The following is a 23,931-nucleotide window of genomic DNA, read 5'->3' as shown; positions in this document are numbered from 1 at the left end:
CGGGGTACAGAGTTTTTATAGCTGACCACATCGTCTGTTATCACCTGGGAACAGAACAAAGGAATAGTTCCCAGTTCAAACAGGAAACAGTTCAAACAGGCCCTTGCCCCAATCCAATCAAGCGCTAATCCATCCCTTGATTGATAGGATAAGGCTGTTATCTCTTAACCTATAGTGTGAAAACAAAGATGTTATCTCTTAAGGCTACAGGTCAGCCCTACCCTTACAAGAACAGCATAATGTACACAGAAATTGAATCACTATGTTGTATGCCTAAAACTAATGTAATGTTTGTGTCGACTATACTGAAATTAAAAAAAAAAAAAGAATTATGATTGGAGAATCAGGGCAACAAACATATCATTGGTTTTAATAAATAGTGTGATCAGAAACATTGCTCACTGACTGTGAAATTAGTGAAGGAAACATCAGAATGGGGACTTTTGAAAACCCAAGCCAATCAGGTTCTGAGAGCATCAGACCCTATTTTCTGCAACCCAATGCCTAATGCCTGCCTAGGATGGGGGGTTAGACTGCAGACAGAAAATGCATGATGGTGTGTTGAATGCTATCTGACAGTAAAGGTCAAGGTTCCTGCAACTTGGGATCAGACCATGATGTGGGGATCCCAGAACTACTCATTAGGACGGAACCCCTTTACATCCTGCAGTCACACAGCTCAAGTGTGGAGACACGTGTTGATTACAGAGTAGCACTCAGCAGAATGGCTGGATGGGACTATGGGCTGTGTCCTCTCAAAATCCATATGTTGAGGTCCTAACCGTGGCCTTTAGGGAGGTAATTCAGATTAAATGAGGTTACAAGGGTGGGGCCCTAATCCGACAGGACTGATATCTTTATATGGAGAGACATCAGAGATCTCTCTCTGTGCCTGCACAGAGAAGAGGCCATGTGAGGACATGATGAGAAGACAGTCATCTGCAAGCTAGGAAACTGATCTCCCCAGAAACTGAAGCTGCTGGGACGTTGATCTGGGGATTCTGTCCTCCAGAGCTGTGAGAAAACAAATGTCTGTTGTTGAATACTTGTCTGTATTTCGCCATGGTCACACGAACAGACTAACACAGCAGGCTACCTAGTCAATACCATTTCCTTTCACAACATCCACCATAGATTTGAAGCAGGAGGTTTTTAAAATACTTGGGACTCCCAAAACAAAATATTTCTGTGATAATTCCAATAGGATTCCACCAGCATAGCTACAACTGTCCTCTGTAATGATAGGTTTATATTTACAGTGACATTATCATATGGAAATAGATGGTCCCAGACATCCTGGTGATGCACCTTCACACGAAAATCTATAGAAAAGGGTCCAGATTGATTCTCACTTCTGGAGAGAGGAATGGCTTTGTAGCGGAGAGTCAGGGAAGATGTTCACTTTTCATGCCATGTGCTTAAAATCATTTTCAGCGAGCATACATTCATGTATTGAGGGAGTACAAAGATAATGTTGGTAGCTGTATTGGAGAAGAGCAATAATGACATAAGAGTATATTTTTTGAGACCGTAGAGGTAAGACAGATCAAAAATGATGGTGGTTTTCCCAAAGCCCATCCCGTTTATTCTTATCACTGTGGCCTGTGTGGTTTTATACAAACACAAATAAGATCGTGTCACTGTCTTGCTTAAAGCCCTTCAATGACTTTGCTATCCTTAAGGAACAGTAAAAATCGTTAACACAGCCTGTAGGACAAGCATGGTTTTCCCTCACCTGTTTTCCAGCCTCTGCCTCTGGTTCTACCGTTTCCTGAGCTTCTCAGAAAAGCCTGGCTCTTACCAGCTCCCAGCCTTCTTACCCACTGCTTCCATAGCCAGGACAATTCCTTCAGTCCCTCTAGATGACTTCTACTCACCTGTCTTTCTTTATTTTTAATTTTTAAAAGTTTGTTTATTTACTTTTGAGAGAGAGAGAGAGACAGAGAGGGGGAGGGGGAGGGGCAGAGAGAGAATCCCAAGCAAGCTCTGCAAGCATGGAGCCCGAGGCGGGGCTTGATCTCATGAACCATGAGATCATGACCTGAGCTGAAACCAAGAGTCTGATGCTTAACTGACTGAGCCACTGAGGAGCCCCTTCTACTCATCTTTGAATGTCAACTTAAATGTTACCTCCCCAGGAAAATTTCCCTAGGGCGGTCCTCCCACCTCATCTCCATCCAAGGCTGTGTCCATTCTCTTGGCTACATCTCCCCATGACACCCCTCCGCCAAACTGCTCCTTTAGAGAACTTTCTCGGCCCAAGAGGTTGCACACCACAGAGGTTTAATAAACATGTGTGAAATGAATGAACAGATGAATGAAGGAAAGACAGGACAGAGCAACTTGGAAGAAAGCTCGGAAGAGCCCCAGCATTTAAAAATGAAGTAAAGCAGGGGTGCCTGGGGGGCTCACTCCATTAAGCATCTGACTCTGGCTCAGGCCATGATTTCATAGTTTTTGAGTCTGAGCCCCATGTCGGGCTCTGTGCTGACAGCACAGAGCCTGCTTGGGATTGTCTTTCTCCCTCTATGACCCTCCCCTGCCCTCTCTCTCTCTCTCTCAAAATAAATAAGCATAAAAAAAAAAAAAAAAAAGAGTGGAGTAGAGGAGGTGCAGGTGGCACAGGACACGAGGGTGACCCCGCGGGTAGGAAGCAAGCGGAAGAGTGTCGCTGCCCAGGAAGGTGAGAGTAGAAGCTGTTTCGTCAACAGACAGCCGTTCGCATGGTCAAATGTAGAAGTGTCAGCTCAGACAAGGATGGAGTGTCTATTTTAAATTTGGTGGCAGAGAGACCGCTGGGGACTCTACTGAAAGCAGTTCCAGGGAAGTGAGAGGTGTAGAAGGCAAATTGGATCCTCCTATTTTGGTAGGGAGGTGAATGAGAGTGAGCACAAGCTTGGGCTTAGCTTCAGACCTCAGCCCTGCCATTTACCAAGCACGGGCTTCGGCAGCGTACTTGATCTCCGTGTGACTCATCTGTGACACAGACACAAGAATGATACCCACCTGCTGGGGTGTCGGAACCTGAGGAATAATGAATGCCTCAGATCTGGCTCCAGGAGATCCTCGATAAATGCTAGCAGTGGTTATAATCTAGTTCAGCTTCTGCATTTAAACTCACTCTTCAGTCAAAACAGATCTAACTAAACAGGTAGAGGCAAAGGTGTTTTATATTTTTTATTCGTTTGACTTTTTAAAATATTTACTTTTGAGAGAGACAGGGAGAGAGGATGAGGGAGGGACAAAGAGAGGGAGACAGGGGATTCCAAGCACGCTCCATGCTGTCAGCCCAGAGCCTGATGTGGGGCTCGAACTCACGGACCATGAGATCATGACCTGAGCCAAAGGTGGATGCTTAACCAACTGAGCCACCCAGGTGCCCCTCCATTTTTTAAAAAAGGTAATAAAATGTAGCTACATTATAATCAAGTCACGTTACTGTCAACTCAATTGCTTATCTTACAGGTAGAACGGGAGAGAAAACACAGACAATATGTGCATGTGTGTTTTATACAGCAAATATAGTGCAATTCTAACTATATTAGTAATGTGTAGCTCATAAGATATTCTTAGAATCATGTTTAAGTCTAAATTAAACACACAAAAACCTTCTTGCAATTATAGCCCTGAAACAAAAAACAAGGAATAAAAAATTCTGACTCTAGGCAAAAATACTTGAACCAGATTAGCACATTGCCATAATTATTTTCTCTACTTGGGAGTTTTTATGAAAGTCCTCAGTGGGTAAACTTATAAATTTCTTCTTCGATGACTTGAAATCACTTGTTGTGCATATCATGGTTTCTGAAAGAAATGTTTACATTAGACTATGAATATGGCAATGTCTTTTGTTCAATATCAAAATTTGACAAGTATATTCAGTTTATGTTAGCACTTTTTTATGCTGGGGCGCCTGGGGTGGCTCAGTCGGCTAAGCATCTGACTCTTGATTTCGGCTCAGGCCATGATCTTACGGTTCCTGAGTTCGAGCCCTGCATTGGGTTCTGTGCTGACAGCAATGAGCCTGCTTGGGAATCTCTCTCTCTCTCTCTCTCTCTCTCTCTCTCTCTCTCTCAAAATAAATAAATAAATAAACACAAAAAAACATAAAAAAAATTGGCTTCCCCCAATTTTTGCATATATTACAGTATGTGTGGGGTAAGATTTGGTAGGATAGCAGCAGACTTGAACAGAGAAGGAAACAACGTGAAAGCTGATTGGTTCCGGCAGCCAAGTTGAAAGAATGATGCGCTCATTTATTCTGTAAATACTTTTGGTGAGCCTGATATGTACCAGCCTGTTTCTCAGAACTCTGATAATACGTTAGTTAACCAATCGATAATTTCTATCCTCGTGGAACTTATATTTTAGCTGAGGGGAGACATAATCAAACTAAATAAGAAAAACAGACTATGTTAGATGGTGATAAACCCTGGGGCAAACATTTCAACAGAGAAGAGGGATAAGAAATGTTTATGGTGAAAGAGGGGAGGTAGGTCTGCAATTTTAAAAGGGCGGTAAGGGTGGGCCTCACGGGGCAGGGGACACTTGAGCACAAACTTGAAAAATATGCAGAAATTAACCTTGAAGGAGGAGTGGGCATTAAGCAGAGGAAGGGTGGTAGAAGGTCTTGCAAACAGACCCTGCAAAGTCCCTAAGAGCAAAGCTGGGGTTGCTCTGGGAGCGATCACCAGGGGGCAGACAGGTGGCGTGGCCAAGGGGCCACATTGTGGAAGAACAGGGCAGCAGGGAAGGGAAGCCTTTACTTGGGAGAACTGGAAGACCACTGCGGGACTTGGAACAGAGAAGGCGCAAGATCTGCCGTGAGTTTTCACAGGCTCTTTGTCTGTTATTTTGAGAACAGGCCACGAGGTGTATGTGTGGAAGCACGGAAGGCAGATATCATGACGTTGCCGCTATTCTTGTAAGAATGACAGTGGCTCAGGCCGTGGCGGTAACACCGAACAGAGGATTGGTTCAGATTTCGGTAGTGATAGGAACAAATGCCTATTTATTGAGTATTTATTGTGTGCCAGGAATCCTGGCCAGCACCTTGCATATATTAACTCATGTAACTTCTCAGCAAACTTATAGGGTAAGGATTAGCCTCGCCTTTCAATAGGTGATGAGCTGAAGCCAAAAGGGTCAGGAATTTGACTAAGATTACATGCTTGGGCCAGAGTTCAATTGAATCTGCTTGACTCCAGGACCCGCACCTGCGGTATATTGAATCCCATGGGACTGAAGGAAATTTGTGGATTGCACTGAGCAATGTAACAGTGTGGCTAAAGTAGGACGGCAGGAACTAATATCTATGTGTAATTTTGTTAAATTATCCTGTCTACATGTGTGAACTCGACTTTTTTGAAATTTGTAAAGGCTATAGCCACAATGACAGTAAATCACCTCATGGCCAGTCTTCCCTAAAATGTTTTCTGTATACATTTTTAGTATATTGGGGTAGGGACAGTGGTAGGTAAAAAAATGCGTCCTCTTACTCCCACAAAGAGATTCACTTCCCCATTCCTGAAACACGAATGTGGCACCTTATGTGGCAGAAAAGGCTTTGCAGATGTGATTAAGTCAAGGATCCTGAGACCAGGAAATTAAGCTGGGTTATCCAAGGGGAAATCAAGGTAATCCCAAGGACCTTCACACGAGGGAGGCAGCTGGGTCAGAGTCAGACATGAGAGGTGACAGTGGAGACGGAGGTTGGGGTGATATGTGACCCATGAGCTAAGGAAGGCAGTGGCCTCCAGAAGCTGAAGGCAAGGGACAGATTCTCCCCTAGGGCCTCCACAAGGCATGCAGCCCTCCCGATACCTTGGACTTCAGATGTCTGCTCTCCAGAGCTGTCAGATAATAAATTTATGTTTTTCTAAGCCACTAAAAATCTGATAATTTGTTATAGTAGCAATAGGAAATGAATAGAGCTTAAAACAGACTAAGATACTCTCGGTAGGAGAGCAAACCCTGCACCATGGTATATAATGGTATGCTTGTATATCATATAATTATTATACAGTATAACTAATTATTACAAGCATAATATAATTATTATGATATATGATAGTTATTGTATAAAACAGCAATAATGATTATATAACATGATTAAATAACTGCTGTAATTACATAACATATAGTATGTACATATATCCATATGTATATATATTCAGAAATGGAGGGATGCTACCTTTCCTGCTTTGTATTCGAACCATGGCAGTGGTAGGACTGGAGCCCTCCATTCATGAGCACTTATTTAAACATCCATCCAGGGGCACCTGGGTGGCTCAGTTGGTTAAGCGTCCGCCTTCGGCTCAGGTCATGATCTCACAGTTTGTGAGTTCGAGCTCCACATTAGGCTCTCTGCTATCCACGCAGAGCCTGCTTCAGATCCTCTGTCCCCCTCTCTCGCTGCTCCTTCCCTGCTTGTGCTCTCTCTCACTCTCTCAGTAAGTAAGTAAATAAATAAGTAAATAAATAAATAAATAAAAATAGACATCCATCCAGACATCATGTACAATATTAAGCTCAAATACAAAGATGAATACAACCACAGTTCAAACACCTAAAGCATAGTTTTCAAAAGGTAATACCATGGAAATATAAAATTTGAACACATGTCAGAGGTTATGTTCAATTTATCGATTAACAAAAGAGTTGGTAAGATATTAAGACCAATTCAAAGACCATTTGAAGAGCTTCATATATGTATGGACGATTTGACAGAGGCATGTTAGGGTCAGACTGGTTAATGTCCTACAGGGCAACGAACTGTGCCATTTTGGGGGTTACCTCTACCACTGGACTTTTGCACTTATTTTCATCTGTATCAGGAAAAAAGCCTATACGTTAACATGTATCTTCACCAAGTCTGGCAACCTGAATCAGTAGTAAACAATTAAAGTAATCCTGTGCGCCTTCCCTCGAGGGAAGGATGTGATACTCACCTTTTTGCCTTATATCTCAGTTTTGAATAATTTTTCTTAACACTGCCATCGGTCTGGTGACTTCCAGATCCTAACCCAGGGGGAAATGTAGAGAAAAAGTAATTACAGTCCAATATGGCAAATGAACAGAGAAGTATAGCACCCTGCTGTGGTAGGACCTGAACAGGAATAACAGTGGCCATCGTTCTTTGGAAATAATGAAATAATAGTCAAGAGAGATTTTGAGCAGATAGAATGCTGGATGAAACCCATCCCACTATTGCTGCTTTTGTTGTAGAAACAACATAGCAAAATAGTAAAAGTAGAAAATTGTGGCTAAGAATCTGAAAGAATCAGGAAACTGATCAAAATAAAGCCACTACTCTTGGCAAGTTGTAAAACTTCACAAAAAGTAGCTTGACAGCCCATATTAGGGATTATCTGTCACATTAAAAAAAATTTTTTTTAATGTTTATTTAGTTTTAAGAGAAAGAAAGAGAGAAGGCACAAGCAGGGGAGGGGCAGAGAGAGGAGGAGACATAGAATCTGAAGCAGGTTCCAGGCTCTGAGCTGTCAGCACAGAGCCCGATGCGGGGCTCGAACTCGTGAGCCGTGAGATCACGACCCGAGCAGAAGTTGGATGTCCAACCGACTGAGCCACCCAGGCGCCCCAGTTATCTGTCACATTTAAAAACTTTTCCAGAAATATGTCACTTGTTATACTACCAGAAAATGTCTGTTTCAGAGCACCTGAGTGGCTCAGTTGGTTAAGCCTCCGACTTTGGCTCAGGTCAAGATCTCGCAGTAAGTGAGTTCAAGCCCAGCATCAGGCTTTAGGCTGACAGCTCAGAGCCTGGAGCCTGCTTCAGATTCTGTGTCTTCCTCTCTCTCTGCTCCTCCCCTACTCATGCTCTGTCTTTCTCTGTCTCTCAAAGATGAATAAATGTTTAAAAAAAATTAAAAAAAGAGAAAATGTCTGTTTCAACAAAGCATTAATATGTAACATTTTATTCCCAGAGCGTATCCAGCTAAGAATTTCTAAAAACTCATTAAGATATAAGTAATAAGACAATCAATACAGTGATGGGTTTTGCAGGTATCAGTAATTTGCAAAATAATTGAAGATGGGACAAGTGAGTTACAGACTAGGAGTCACTCTGTGATATAAACCTATTTTAAAAAAAAGCATACCTTTCATCATTACCATGCGTCCATCTTTTGGCAAAACGTGTCTGATTGTGCTAACATAATCCGATAATTTGTAAAACGATTTGAAAAGTTACCAAGAATGTTTATAGGAAATAGTCTGTATGTGCTACTACTTAGGAAGGGTGTTGGGGTTCTGAAATTTTGGTGATCGTTTGTAAGGCTTGTATCACTAACGGGAACACAAATTTGACCCCACATTGGTCTTGGAAACAAAAGGAAATCAGGACTCAGGACTCCCTGCGGGCGTTGGGGACACCAACTCTGAGAAGGAAAAAGAGGCGGCGGTTCTGGTTTGCACGACTAGATGGCGCTGCTGAGCTTTGAAAACTCTAAGCGTCACAAGCCCGGGAAAACCCAGCAGGAGTTCATCAGGGAAGAGCCCTTTACCTGTGACCCATGTACTCGACTCTGTTTGGCTTGACAACAGTGTGCGTGTTACAATTAAGATGATCATTGTGGAAAAGTGTCTCACAACCATGTATTTCAACCTCCAACATTCTGCACACAAATAGTCCCGTGCCATATGCATGTTAGAGACGAACATGTTAGGACGTATACAAGACTTAGTAAAATTAACTGAGATGAAACAAGAAAATTTTGAATCACACAAATTTGCTTTAAAATATCATGCAAATGATGTAGGCTCAACGTAGGGACACTAGCTAACACAGATAATTAAAACTAACAATAAAATTACTTACCTGTCAATACAGCTTTTATAAAAAGCAGAGCTATCGGTTCTTGTGATAAGTGGCTATCTGGGAAACCAGAAAAGACATCAACGCTGGATGTTTTCAACCCCTCTAGTCCTTTGTACTGTCCTGTGGCAGTACTAGTCTAATTGTTCCCCTTACTTCTGCCGTAAATACTGGTTTCCATGGATTCTGCGATGCATGCACACTTCCCGGTGTGCATTTCTGAAACCGAGATATCGTCTAAGAGTCGACGTTGCGTTACCGCCTCTGAGGGCCAGGTGGCAGTGGCGGTGTGGCTATCACTGTCTCGGCCTGGGAGAGCCCCAGCAACAATGTTGGCTGGAAAGGAAATCTGCCAGCCAAGCGCTCCACTGGTCACTTCCAGAAACCAAGTGTCTGCGGGAGAAGGTAGGAAAGGTGTTGAAGCAGGTGTATTGACCCACATTCCCGAGGCGGGATCCCAGGTAGACCGGTCAGTATTCCAGGATCGCAAAGCAGCCTTCAAAGCCCAGAAACAATAGCTTTTAGTTGAATTATGCATTTCTTTAAGAGGTGCTGTGTCACCAACACCTTAAGGGGTAAAAAAGATGATTTTTATTTAAAAAAAAAAAAAAAAAAAGTGGACATTGGTATCTCTGGGACAGAAACTGTTTCAGAAGACTCACACTTGAACATGAAAGTTTTCTAAAACTCTTAGCCATATGTTTTGCTTATATTTTCCCTTTCTGTACATGTAAAATTAATAGATGAAACAAATCATGGTCTAATTAAGTCTAAATGACTTACTTCAAGAATTATATGCAGGGGCGCCTGGGTGGTGCAGTTGGTTGAGCATCAGACTCTTGACCTCGGCTCAGGTGATGATCTCACGGTTTGTGGGTTTAAGCCCCGTGTGGGGCTCTGCGCTGACAGCCTGAAGCCTGCTTGGGATTCCGTCTCCCTCTCTCTCTGCCCTTCCCCTGCTTGCTCTCTGTATCTTTCTCAAAAATAAAAATAAACTTTACTAAAAAATGTTTTAATGTTTATTTATTTTCGAGAGAGAGAGAGAGAAGAGGAGGGGCAGAGAGAGAGAGGGAAACACAGAATGTGAAGCAGGCTCCAGGCTCTGAGCTGTCAGCACAGACCCCATGCGGGGCTTGAACTCACTAACCGTGAGATCACCACCTGAGCCGAAGTCAGAGGCTTAACCCACGCACCCCTAAAATAAACTTAAAAAAAAGAATCATATGTAAATATTCTGAGAGATAATTATGTCACAGTTGAATTGGAAAGATTCCTTTCTTTCTTATTGGAGCATAAGACAATGGGGCATGTCAGGACCAATGACATCTTGGATTAGATGGAATCCAGGTAGCAGTGTCACCTATTGATTCTTGCACTGTGGTAGTATGTGAAGTGGTGAAATGCCACCAGCATTACGCGCAAACTCGTAACTGTGGTAGAACATTACTTAACCTCTAACGCTGAATTGTCTTACGTGTAAAAAAGGGGATGATGATCGTATCTATCTCCTTAGGAGACACGTGTCACTCCATTGTCATTGTTTCCGGCACGGAGTAGGCAACCGGTAAGTGCCAACAATTCATTGATAATTAGACATCATAGTGAGTGGGCATCATGAGACATGGTTGTTGGCGGTCATAATTTATTCTACAATTTTTAACTTCCATAAGACACCCGTAGTTGACTTATACAAAAATCTTATTTCTCTTCTCCAAATCTTGACCCCAGAAGATTGGTTCTCTATCAACATTCTCATCTTAGAGGATTTCCATCCACTCCCAGGGACTCAAATACCCTCTAATAGCTGACACCCTCACGTTTACCCCTTCACCCTGGACCTTGACCCCGAGTTCCCTTGTTACATATCAAACTACTTATTCAGAAGCTATGTTTAAACATCCCTGAAGTACCTTAAGCCTCATGGAGTCCAAACAGATCGGATTTATTTTCATTTCCCTTTCCCAAGTCCGATTCCACATACACAGACACTTCGCAGCAGATGGCAGTGCTATCCACACACTCAGGAGACATTCTCTCCCTTTCCCCAATATCCCATCTGGAAATACGTCTTGATGGCTCAGCCTTCTAAATATGTATTGACTCTAACCCTTCTCCACATCTACTCTACTGAAACACTGGTCTACACCGCCAGCATTTCTCACCTGCCTGCTCCGAGAGCCTCCTACACGGTCCACCTGGCTTCACTCTGCGCCCTTACCTGGTCTCACACCCCGCAGGGTGGCCAGGAGTGATCACCCCAAGGTGTAAATCAGACCATCTTTGCCCTGCTTGAAATCCTCCAACAGCTTCTCATTACTTCCCGAACAAAGTGCAAAGACTGTGGCAGGGCCTGTGAGGTCCAGTGTACCCCGCCCTCAAACATCCTTCCATTTTCCCTCATTTACAGCAGTATCCTAGCCTTTCTGCATCCTCAATACGCTGCTCTCAGCTCCACATCTGTGTTGTGCCCTTGGCTCTTGGCTTACTCTTTATCATGTTAGTCTCCACTGAGATGACACTTTGTCATGAGAAGGCAGCGGTCCTTCGTCATCCTTCCACGGTATTACCTCATTTAATCTTTCTCGGAGAACTTGTCAGTGTCCGCAATGATCCGTCTCTCTTTTTTTTCTAGCTCTCCATCCATCTGTCTATCCATTGTGTGTTTATTTTCTGCCTCCTTCTATTAGAAAACATGCTCCTTAAGAACAGAGGTCTCCCGGCGCCTGGGTAGCTCGATCAGTTCAGTGTCCAACTCCTGGTTTGGGCTCAGGTCATGATCTCAGAGTTCATGGGTTCGAGCCCCAAGTCAGGTTCTGCACTGAGCATGGAGTCTGTCTGGGATTCTCTCTGCCCCTTCCTGCTCACTTGTTCTCTCTCTCTCTTTCTATCAAGATAAATAAACAAACATATTAAAAAAAAAAGAATAGAGGCCTCCCTCTACTTTCCTCACCATTCTACCCTCAGCCCCTGCAATGGTGCTGGAAGGTGGTGGGGACTTCACAAATCTGTACTCACGGGTCAAACATGGGGTGTCATATTGTGTTTAGCATGCGGTCGAGGAAAAAGAATGGATTTTGGAATTAGAAACCCACGTTGAGTCTTACAGCTCTGCTTCCTAGTTGTTGGCTATTGTTCTGCAAGCTTTTTGGGAAGCTGCTCCAAGACTCTCCAGAAGACTGGGAATATAAACAAATAGACAAGTGAAGGGAATGGAGTGTGAACCAGGGTAAGTCATTTCATTTCCAGCTAAGAAAATACCAATCTACGGATATATGATCAACGGATTTTCAACAAGGAGTCTGGAAAGGATAGTGTTAAAAGCAAAATGTGCCAGAACACCGGGTATCCTTGCCCATGTCATACACAAAAATTTCCCTCCTAGGCGTTTACCGAAGAGACAGCAAAACTTGTTAATCCAAAGGTTTGTTCATGAGTGCTTATAGTATGTTAACTTGCAAGAGTTCCAAACTGGAAATAACCCACATGTCCATCAGCACATGAATGCTTAAATAAACTATAGTATATCTGCATAATGCACCCAGTGGAATATTACTCAGCAATAAAAATAAATAAATGATGTACTGATACACATGTACCAACATGGTGGACCTTGAAATCACTACAGTGAGTGAAAGACACCAGATACAAATGTGTACACACCATATCGATTCATTGATATAAAATTCATTGATACACACCATCAATCGATCATCGATTCATTTCTAGCAAAGGTAGAAATAATTGATAGCATCCTAAAGCAACTCCGTGGTGACCTGGGGCTGGGATGAGGGCAACTTTATGGGTTGATGCAAATACTCTGTATCTTGCTGAACTGGTAGTCGTGTTTGTCAAAAGACTTCAAGCCGGATACTTAAAGTGGGTATGTTTTATTGTACATGAATCATACCTCAATACAGATGATTTAAAAAGAAAAAAAAAATAGGGAGTAGTCATCATTCAAAATTATTATCAGAACATCTGTAAGATTCTGGCTTTTAGAAATGCTTAGCAAACATGGCTGATTCTGAATCTAATTGGGCTAATATTTGCTCTCCGTGTGGAGAGAGCAGTCACCTCAATTGGCTTTCTCTTTCTCAGGGTATGAGGAAATGTCTTTGGATTCTGGAAGCTGAAAGTTCACTGGGCAAAAGGGCCGACATATCCCATTGCTCTGAGTAAGGATCTGGGCACTCGCCTTGGCCTCTGGAGCCCAGGAAGGAGGTGCGAGAGTGGGGGCTCTTTGACATCTCACTACGAAGAAAGGGTCCCTTGGCCACGCACTCTTTTCCCTTTGGAGATTATAGAATCATAAATTATTGAGTATGAAGAAACTTTGGAAATTTCCCAGCTTAACTCCCCAATGCTTCCTCATTGATGTCATCTCTGACTCGCTTTCACACCATCACCTCTCTTGAATCTCAAGAACCCTGGTTCTTTCTTTTTTCAAGTCTTCCAGGAGTTTGGCAAGGGCTTACACATTAGGTTTCCCCTTTTCTGAACACACACTTTATTCCACTGCTTTGACTTTTGTAGCTAAATTCACGTACTTCTCGTGGAAGGTGAAAATTCATTATGCAGTCAAGCAAATCTCAACCAAAGACACAATGTAAATCAAGCTTGTTCATTACCAGCTCTATGAACGCATACATTAGGGGATGGGGGAAGTGTCAATCTCTCCGCAGTGGGCTTGATGATGTTACTGGACTAATTTACTTCTCAGGAATCTCTTTTAGCTTAATGATGGTGACTTCCTTCACGGAGTCAGTGAGCAGGCAGCCGCTCTGGGTCAAGTTCTCTGTTTTTAGTTTTCTTTTTTTTTTTTTTTTTTTTTTTTTTTTTTTTATTTATTTTTGGGACAGAGAGAGACAGAGCATGAACGGGGGAGGGGCAGAGAGAGAGGGAGACACAGAATCGGAAACAGGCTCCAGGCTCCGAGCCATCAGCCCAGAGCCTGACGCGGGGCTCGAACTCACGGACCGCGAGATCGTGACCTGGCTGAAGTCGGACGCTTAACCGACTGCGCCACCCAGGCGCCCCAAGTTCTCTGTTTTTAACAGTAGTGGGATGGGGCCGGTCTTGGCCAAGCTCCTTAACTTCTCTGAGCCTCTAAAACCTTCAAGGGAGAGTAATAACCACATCGGTAGAAGGATTTGCTTTCTTTGTTGCAAATTAGAGAACCTAGAAACAATTTGGCACATAGCAAACATTGCCCCAGCTTAGTTTCTTCCTTTCTTATCTCCCCCAGATTCACCTGCTTCCCAGGCAGTCAGATGCTAGTAGAGGAGTTTGACAAAGCAGAAAATTTCTTGTGTCTTCCCAAACAGGCCTGATATAAAATTTGTAAACAATTATGTAAATTTTGTGAAGTATGTATCATATCTTTAGTTTAGATGAGGAGCCTAGCCCCAGCCGCTGGCTACTAAATAACAACCTCTCTTCCAGCTTTCATATCAGAGGTTCCGGGTGCAGAGGGGACATTGCAGAGCACCTGTTTCTCTTTACTCAAAGTGGTTGACGGAGGAGACCCGTGCTTTTCCTCCTGGGTACACAGGGCAAGTCCTTTCAGCCTTTGCCTGCCTGTTTGTGTCTGCATAGAATTAGAAAGACTCAGGCTGACCGTATCCACTCACCTTCAATGACCCAGAGCAGCCAAATTCATAGAGACGGGAAGTGCAGTGGTCCTTTCCAGGGCTGGGGAGAGGGGACAAGGAGCTTTGTTTCAGTGACAGTTTCAGTCTGGGGTGCACATTGTGGGGGGTGGATAGCAGTAACAGTTATACAACAACGTACTTAAAGCCACTGCAGTGTAAACTTTAAAAATGGTTAGGGGCGCCTGGGTGGCTCAGTCCGTTGAGCATCCGACTTCGGCTCAGGTCATGATCTCACGGTTCGTGGGTTCGAGCCCCCCGTCCGGCTCTGTGCTGACAGCTCAGAGCCTGGAGCCTGCTTCAGATTCTGTGTCTCTTCTCCCTGTTCCTCTCCCACTCGCATTCTGTCTCTCTCTGTCTCTCAAAAACAAATAAATGTAAGAAAAAAAAAAAGGTTAGAAAGTTAAAGCATGTGTTATGTGCATTTTACAATGAAACAAAAGTTTAAAAAATGGGGATAATGATATCTACTACCGGGATTAACTGAGCTATTTAAAGGGCCTAGCAGGTGCTCAAGAAAATGTTAATGCCCCTCATCCTTTCCCAGTGATAAAACCTGGAGATCCAGCTTCTCCAGAAAAAGGATAGTCTTTCTCTTAGAGTTTGGGGTGTGAACCCCCACTCTACAACCAACCATAGAACAGAACCTTCTTCCTAAAAAATCCCTTGGGATCTTTGGTGGGGGTGGGCGGAGGTGTGAGGGGCATATATGCACCAGAGCATCACAGGAAGGCCTATGTATCTGTGCAGTCTCAGCTCCCTTGTGTACATCATAGAGGACAGCGGAGCACATTTGGCACGGGCGGAGTAGAACTTCTGCAGAAGGGTGGAGTTTTGAGCAGGGAGGGAAGGCATTCCAGAGTAAAGGAGAGTGAGCCAAGACACAAAGTATCAGGGCCACATTTTATCATCCTATCCTCCCGCTTAGATAGGACCTGACAAAGAAATGATGGCTCCTATGTATCTGTGAAGAAATGCATTTGAGCAAACGCAGGTGCCCGAAGGTGAGCCCGTGAAGGGCAGGTTGACAGGGCAGAGAGTTCTAGGCTGGCCCCCCTGCTGACGAGGCTGCATTGGGGTCTGGTGGGCTGGCAGGGAGGTGCTGCTGGGAGAGGAGCCAATAAGAAAAGGCATTTGAATCTCATCTGCAAGCAGATCAGAAGCCATGATACATCTTTTGTTTATTTGCTATTTTTAGCGACAGGGTGGGAGGGAGAGCTTTTCTTTGGGGGGCTCTCTTCTCACTGCCCAAGGGTCAAAATGAGACCCACTGCTCCTGTTCAGATTTCACAGGAGACAACAAGTTTCTCAGACATTCGCCTCCCTAAAGGCTCCCATTCACTTCTTTCCCATTTTGCACATGTGGGTGTTTTGAGGTTGTATGCAAAGGCAGGAGAAAGGCTTGGGTGTCTCCGAGGCAGGAAGCTTGCACATTAGCAAACCATAAGGACAAAAGTGGCATAATTCCGGAGCTTGGGGGAAATGCCGCAGAGTGGGCAATTGACAGTCGTCGTGTGGGAGAACCGAGACCTGGAAACACCCAAGAACAGGGAATCCAAGTTTTCTCTTTGGCTTCTGATTTTTAAGTTTTTTCATTCGTGAGGAAGTTTTGTTTTATTTTATCGCATTTGTGAGGATTTAGCATTAACTTGTAGTTCAAAGGCAGATTGTTCAGCAATATATCTGAATGTGCTTTAATTTTCTGCCACGACTAGGATTCGACGTACTTAAGAAGCCACTGACTGTCTAAGCAGGCTTTGGCTAAGTTAACTGCTTTTCTATGTGCACGGCTTGCCGTGGGCAAGTGTGTTTTTAATCTAGCTGGTGCTGCCCTGATTCTCCTCGAAAGAATCTTGTAAGTCAGTGGCCCTCGCACAATTAAACCTCGGAGGTTGAAAGGAGCTTTAAAGTGTGAAGTGTGCATGTGATAGAGAAAAGATATTTTCCAAGGTTATTTTCAAGATGAAACATCAGTGGTGGAAAATGATTACTTTGGCAGAGATATTACTTAAAATAACACTTGGATTCCCAAATTGGAGAACATCAACAGGAAAATTCATAAACGTGCTCATTTCCTCCTTGCTGGTTATTAGCCAGGAGTATAGCACAGCATATGGCTTATTATTCTGGGAGTGAGAACAGAATTAAATGCTGAGATAAAGAACTGTTTTCTTATCCAGCTCCCAGTGCTTGTACCTTTCCAGGAACTGGGTTGTTAGGCTGTGGGGTTTGGCTGTGAGACCGAGGGCCAGGTTATGGGAGGGGGAAGGAAGCAGCCATGGGGTGGCCTTCCCGGCAGGTGTGGCATAAGCTGGACGCAGCCTTCAACCCTGACCAAGCAGAGTCTCCAAAGGACAGGCTGGGTTTTGGGCTGATGTGTGGTGAATGGCAGTGAGAGAAGTACATGATTCTTCCTGTTAAGTCTACTAAAAATGGCATTATCTATAAAATAACAATAAGACTCTGAAAGGTGAGGAGAAGGCATACTGGCGAGGACCTCAGAACAGAGGGGCAACATGGTGCCACAGTGGTACCAGCCAAAGCCCAGTGGCTGGGAGCTGGACCTCACTCTCCTACCCAGGAATAAGGAGGGGTGCCTCCCGCCTTGGGGTGTCAACAGAGGCTGGGTGGGAACCCAGATTTCTACCTCCCCTCCCCTTGACACGGGGTTTACATTTGCTCCGTGTGGCAGCCTTAGATTATGTTACGGTGACTTAACTGGATGTCCCTACATTCTGTTCTACCACAGAACTGACCTCTGGGTTTCTTCAGATGATCTTTGATCTTGTGATGAGAAGCTGCGAGCTCCTATACTCCACCGTGGTTTCTGTAAGGGCAGTGATTCCCCCACTCATCTTTGAATTATAATGTAAACTGCTCTTTGCATTTAGTAGGGTGTGTGGGCACAAAGGTACTTGATAAATAAATATTAGTTGAATTCTTTACGGAGCTATTGAAAGTGTGTTGCTTAAGCATTGGGAGATAGGACTTTGTACTACTTAAATATACCTTATAGAAACCAACCTGGACCAAGAGGCTGGATAGTTCTATTACGGGAACTGGAATTGGCTGCAGGACAATGAGATACCTGCCACAGAGAAGCTCTCATAGATCCAGAAGCTACATTTGTTGGGGAACTCAGAGTCAGGAAAATGACTCTTGGTGGTCCAACTAGCAAAACACGTGGTGGATAAACCAGAATGAGCACTTAACTCATTCACCACTTAGCAGAAGTGCTAAAGGGATGGGCACCCCTCCGTCTGGAAAGGAGCACATGGGGGACCTATGTGAAAGCAGAGGTTTGCTTGATGTCAGAGGAATCTGAGGTACGATGACCCCACCGGCTAATGGCTTCCAAGCTGGGATATCCTGACAACTCCCAATTTTGCCATAAAGAATAACCTTATGAAGGAAACAGAATCCACGACTGAGACCTTACTCTTCTCTGGATAGGTTTGGAGATATTCAAATTCTTACTTTTCTGTTGAAAGATTATGGAATCTGGAGTTAGACAGTGATTCAAATTTCAGTTCTGTTCTCTTGGGCAAATGATGTAGCTTTCTTGCACTTCAGTACTCTTACCTGTAAACTAGAGTTCTTCCCAAGCTGTGGCAATGCAATGAAAAAGGTTATATAAAAACTCCCCCATGGTGGCTGATACCTACATTTGCCTAACTGTTCATCGTAAACTGCACTATTCTCCAAACTGGGTCCAATGAGCTGTGAGCTTTCTTTAATAGTAAGCAAGATCTTGGGGTGCCTGGGTGACTCCGTCAGTCAAGCATCTGACTCCTGATTTTGGCTCAGATCATGATCTCACAGTTCGTGGGTTCGAGCCCCATGCTGGGCTCTGTGCTGATAGTGTGGCGTCTGCTTGGGATTCTCTCTCTGTCTCTCTGTCTCTCTCCCTCTCTCTCTGCCCATCCCCTGCTTGCAGTCTCTCTCTCTCTCTCTAAATAAATAAACATAAAAAAATAATAAGTAATATCTTCCAGTGACTACAGATGAACACTTAGGACAGGTGATGCCTTTGAGAGATGGCTGGGCTTACATATTGTAAGTCTTTCCTACTGCTTTTATCAGAGAAGATAGTTTTAAACCTCCAGTTCCCATTTGAGGATGCCTTGCTATATACCACATAACCTATCTACAGAGATATAACTTGAAATACATAGCTAACGTTCCTACGGACATGTTCACCATTGACCTGCCTTTATTTCAATTAATGTGTAAAAGCAATAAAAAGTAGCAAAGTCCTTTTGGAAAATAATGTACCTCCTAATATCAAGAAGAGTTCTTCTCACAGCATGCTCATGACACTTTTACCGGGATGCAGGGTTTCATGTGAGGCCAGCCAGTCCTTGTCCTCATATATTTATCTCTGTGGCTAGAGGATTCCTTGTCTCTTATCCAGCTTCTTAATGTAAAGGCCTGGAGTTAAGACAGATGACTTTGTAAGGTATAAGTAACCACCCTTAGGAGAAAAAAAGGCAGCTGATAAATGAGGTGAGTATGGGAACTGAATGACCGCCATCCGTTAGCCAACTTGTACCCAACAGTAAAGGCAAAGAGAAAGCCTTTTCAGTGTTTAGAATGACAGGGGTCAAGTTTACTAATGCCAGCCGGTGATGTGCTGGAAAGAACACAGACTTTGGTCTCGGACCTGCCTTAGGATCTCAGCTTCGACACGTACAAGCCTTTCTACCTTGGGCAAATTACTTATTCTCTCGGAGCCTCAATTTCCTTGTGAAAAAAAAAAAAAAAGATGGCCAAGATTTGTTGATGCCTATTTTGCACCAGGAGTTGCAATTTATAACTTGCATAGAGCGTCACGTTCATTTCGCACGAAGTCCAAACTTGGGATTAGGTTAGCCCATTTTTCACATGAGGACACTAAGATCCAGTGAGATCAAGCAATTCACCCAAGGTCTCAGAAGTTGTACATTTTAGAATCTGCAATGGGGCCAAGGTCTGTCTGGCTCTGAAATGTACCTTTAAAAATGCATTCTGCTTCATTTGCAAAACTGAGAAAAATAAGATCAACCTTGAATGGGTTTTAGATAATGAGATGATATATATAAAATTTCCAGAGTAGTGTCTAGCCCCAGGGTGTATGCTTAATAAAGGTAATGGTTATTATATTATTCAGAAAAATCATAAAGAAGAGTGGCACACAATATTTAAGAAAACCATGATTGCTGTTTATTAAGCATAACACATGCCAAGCTTTTTAAGGGAATATGTGCACAAAGACAAGTACTATTGGTGAAAACTCTATTATTTAGGTTGTTAAAAATTATCTTCCCTTGATATACGAGAACATTAGGGCTCAGGGAGATCAAATGTTTTTGTACAAAGAACCGAGAACAGGGCCACTGATTTCAAAGCCATTTTGTTGTTGTTGTTGTTAGTTTTTATTTTTAATTACCTTACCCTGTGGTCTGTGGTGTTCCTAAAGAAGAGGAACTTCCGACCCTCCACATGAAACTGTATTTTGGAAGAGTTATGTATGAATTTGTGTTAGAGGGCCCGTTTTAGGTAGACGCCCTTGGTAATAGCAGCGGAATGAAAAACAGAATTTCAGACATCAGAAAGCTGAGCGAGAAAGGAAGTATTTTAAACCAGAAAATGGTGAATTAATTTATCTGGGGGAAAAATAACCTCAAACATACATTTGATGAAAAACAAAAGTTTGGAAGGAGAAGAGTGAATCTTGTTAAAAAGATTGATTTTTGGCTTCCTCTTGTTCTGTTCATTACACCTGAATAATCACTACAATCTAATCCATAAATGGTAAAATTCCTCAATCAGATGGGACCTAAATCTCCATTTTGTAAACCCCGAATTAATTCTGCAAGACACTGTGGTGTCATGCAAAGTTATTGATGTTGTATCTAATTCTGTTTGGTCTTTCCATCAACCATAGCATTTCCCTGGCTTCCCGAGAGCCCATTGTACAACATTCGAAATTCTATAATGTTTCATTTTGGATTTCACTTGAGGCCTGTTGCCTCACCACTAACCCCATGCGATGCTCTGATGTGGCCTACTATCTCTCCTAGTCATTGCACCTCCTTGGCCCTTGGCGTGGGTCCTGAAATGCCCCCACATCCTCCTGCCTCACTCAGTCACTGGAAGTTTCCCGTTACCTGCTCTTGGGGCAGAGCCCACGACGTGATTACATAATGTGCACTGTAACCACGCTTGATGTCTATTTTCCCTGCTAGAATTTTCCTGTCTGTATTCTCCAGACAGCCTTATTTAAGTTGCAACATATGAAATATCCAATGATTGGTTCTAACCCACAGAAATGGCAACTTCATATGGTTCAACCAAATTCCTATACATAATAAGTGCTCTATGCATATTTTATGGATGTTGAAATGTCTGCAGCAACTCTTTTAAAATTCAAGTCTGCTGGCTTCCAGCCCTACTTCCTATTTCTTAGAGAGGATGGTGGAGGTTGGGGGTCGGGAGGAGTTAGGCTTTAGAGGACTATGGTCTCCCTTGTAACAATACCTTCGAAAGTAATTTCCAGGTTCTGGAACGAAACATCTAAGGGCAGAGGATTTTGGCAAGTCCCAGGGCTATCAGTCAAATTGACCTGAACCAGGAGCCAGTGCAAGTGACTCATTAAAGCACAAAAAAGATTAACTGACATCGGGTTAAACTGTGAACTGCTCTGTACTAACTAGAATAGTAAACAGCCGAATGCACGGCACTCTTTCCCTCAATATGTTGGCAAGAAAAAGAAATAGCTAATTATTGACTCTTCCCCCCCGAAATTTCATGGATCGATAGAAGCTTGAGCAATACCCACTGAGTGATTTGCTATGAGTGGCATCGACAGGCAGTAGATTCCACCATAATGCTTCAAGCCAAGGAGAAAAGATCCCAAATGAGAAGTTACTGAAGGTCACATCCAGGTTGCAGGTGCATGAGAAATGAAGATCTAGTCATGATTCCGAGGGTGATGGGTTGTAGTTGCTTCTGGGCATTGGAAAGCTAGGGTTTCCTAGCCTGATTTTTTTGGGGAAAAATAAAACGGATGAAATTTAATCTCCAAAGTGACCAGATATTCTGAAAGTAGACTCACCAAAGTCAATCAAATAAAACCCAGAAAGTTTCCATTGTAAAAAAGAGATATCAAATGAGGGAAGATCTTTAGAGAAAAAAAAAATCTTCCCAGTCAGGTAACTATGATGGAAGGCAGACACATTTATAAGAAATAAATCTATCTCATTAAGCTTTCATGGCCCAGCAGTCTGAAATCTTCCACATGTTGACATTTTGTGTGTGCATTGAGAGTATCGCTATTTGACTGTTATTTTTAGTTTTTTATTATTATTGTTCAATGTTTATTTGTTTATTTTTGAGAAAGGCAGAGGCAGAGAAAGAAGGAGAGAGAGAATCTCAAGCAGTCTCCACGCTGTCAGCACAGAGCCCAACACGGGGCTTGAACTCACGAACCATGAGATCATGACTTGAGCCACAATCAAGAGTCAGCTGCTTAACAAACCGAGACAGCCAGGCACCTCACTATTTGACCTTTACATCTAGATGATGATTTTGGTTATTATGATGATGATAGTTCCATTCAGGGAAATAATCAACAAAAGCATACTGTCTTTTCTATTTCTTGTCTATGTAAAATGCTCCAAACACTGTTAACCCCAAGTGTTGCATTTGTTTATTTGTTTATGGTCCTCCGGGCTTTTCCCCCTTCCCAGCCACACTCAATTTCCCTTTTGGGTTACTATTTCATATTTTGTACAGTCATGGGAGAGAGTAAGTCTGACTGCCTTTCTCCACCCTCAAAGCTGAAATGGCCACCTCCTTTCTCTCCACACTGTGTATGGCTAGAGAGGAGTGGTCAGCTGGCAGTTTGGACCATCCCCCAGAGTTTGGTCTGAAAGAAGGGCTCAGGATGAAAGAAATCACTGCAGTGGACTCATCCCACATGGGCGACCCATTCGTTCTACTTTTGCTGTGAGATGCTGGCTGTGACTCCCGCATCATAGCTTTCCTTGGTAGAACGCTATTTATTCAGCCTCTTGAAGATTTTACGGAGCTTTAACATGCTTATGATACATGGCCTTTGTTTAAGTCAGCTTCTGTTGCTTGTTACTAAGTAGTCCTAAGTGAAACACTGCTTTATGCCCCTGAGGCACAAGGTAGAGGATGGTTTCAAAAGGCAAATGTTATCCTTGAAGGAAGAACTAAGGCCGCATCTTCACAGAGGCTGGGTGCAATTCCCACCTGTGCCAATAATAACTGTACATCCCTGGGTAGGTCTCATGATGTTTCTAAACTTCGTTTTAGAAGTTGTACAAAAATGGCCATAACTGTGCTTCTTCTGTCTAGGGTTGTTAGAAAGACTCAGTGGGTTGAGGCCTATGAAAGAGCATTAGAGGCACTGACTCCTGTCAATAGTTACCTATCATTACAGAGTGGAAGACCCAATCACCTCTTCAGCCCTCCTCTACAGCCCCGGGGACTCCAGAAAGCCACAGACCGCAGGAACTTGCTCAGCTCTTCAATCAACAGGTCTTCATCAACTGTCTCTTTGGGCCTGTAACTGTTCTAGGTGGTTGCAAGACAAAGAGAGGAGACAGTCTGGTCTTCAAAAAGATCATACCCTAATAGAGCAGACAGAATTGTAAGAAGATGACTGCAATTTGCTGTGGCCAGTGCAGACAGTTTGCAGCACGAGCGTCGACAGGGGCATGGAAAAAAGAATGGTTTATTTGGCTTATAGGAATCAAGGAGCCCCTGGACTTGCTCTTGGAAGAAGACTAGATTTTCATCAGACAGACAGCAGGAATGGATATTGCAGGCAGAGCGAACCGCGTGGCACATTGCATTCTGGGGGTGCCTGGTGAGTTGATATGACAGAAGTGTGAAGTGCACTGGGGGACTGAAGGAGACGGGGCTTTGAAGGACTCTTTGACCCTCAAGGTAGCATGCGGGTCCAGGGCTCGTGGATGAGGGAGTAAGGGATCCTGAATAAATAGGTGATGGGGAGAGCTGTCCCGTGGCTCTGCCCATTCTGCCTCACCCTGTGTTCCTCTATCTCTGCGCAAATGCTTAGGCCTTGTGAACGCCCCCATGGGGAGCGTGGATGTCCCTTCCATCATTGACTTCCAGCAGCCCACCTATCGGAAGCAGATTAGGCTCACTCATAGAAGCTGTTCATATCCCTCATCTAGACGGAAGAGACACTTTGACGCACAATTTTGCTATCAGCAAGGATTGTTTTCATGCTGAGAATTCAATAAAACCAAATTCCACTGTAACAGCCTCAGCTAATCAGCAAACAAGCCTGAGATTAGAAGTGATTGGGATACACGGCATGGAGAAGGCTGAGGCACCTATGGAAACAGAAAAGAACAAACACAACAGCATAGAAGTATCAGCTCACCTGTCCTCATTTTTCGGTTTGTTTTT

At 43.4% G+C, this 23,931-nt stretch overlaps 1 long non-coding RNA gene across 1 annotated transcript in view; it reads left to right on the top strand.

The window, feature by feature from the left end:
* The first annotated feature begins 10,200 nt into the window (after nucleotides 1-10,200).
* LOC122216826 overlaps nucleotides 10,201-23,931 on the top strand; it is a 40,875-nt gene continuing 27,144 nt past the window's right edge. The window contains exon 1 of the long non-coding RNA XR_006201141.1: nucleotides 10,201-10,400. This is a non-coding gene — a long non-coding RNA (uncharacterized LOC122216826). The remainder of the gene's footprint in view (nucleotides 10,401-23,931) is intronic.

The sequence above is a fragment of the Panthera leo genome, chromosome B1, assembly GCF_018350215.1.
Source record: "Panthera leo isolate Ple1 chromosome B1, P.leo_Ple1_pat1.1, whole genome shotgun sequence".
Taxonomy (NCBI): Eukaryota; Metazoa; Chordata; class Mammalia; order Carnivora; family Felidae; genus Panthera; species Panthera leo.
The sequence above is the reverse complement of the archived record's forward strand: the minus strand, read 5'-3'. Positions and strand labels throughout refer to the sequence as shown.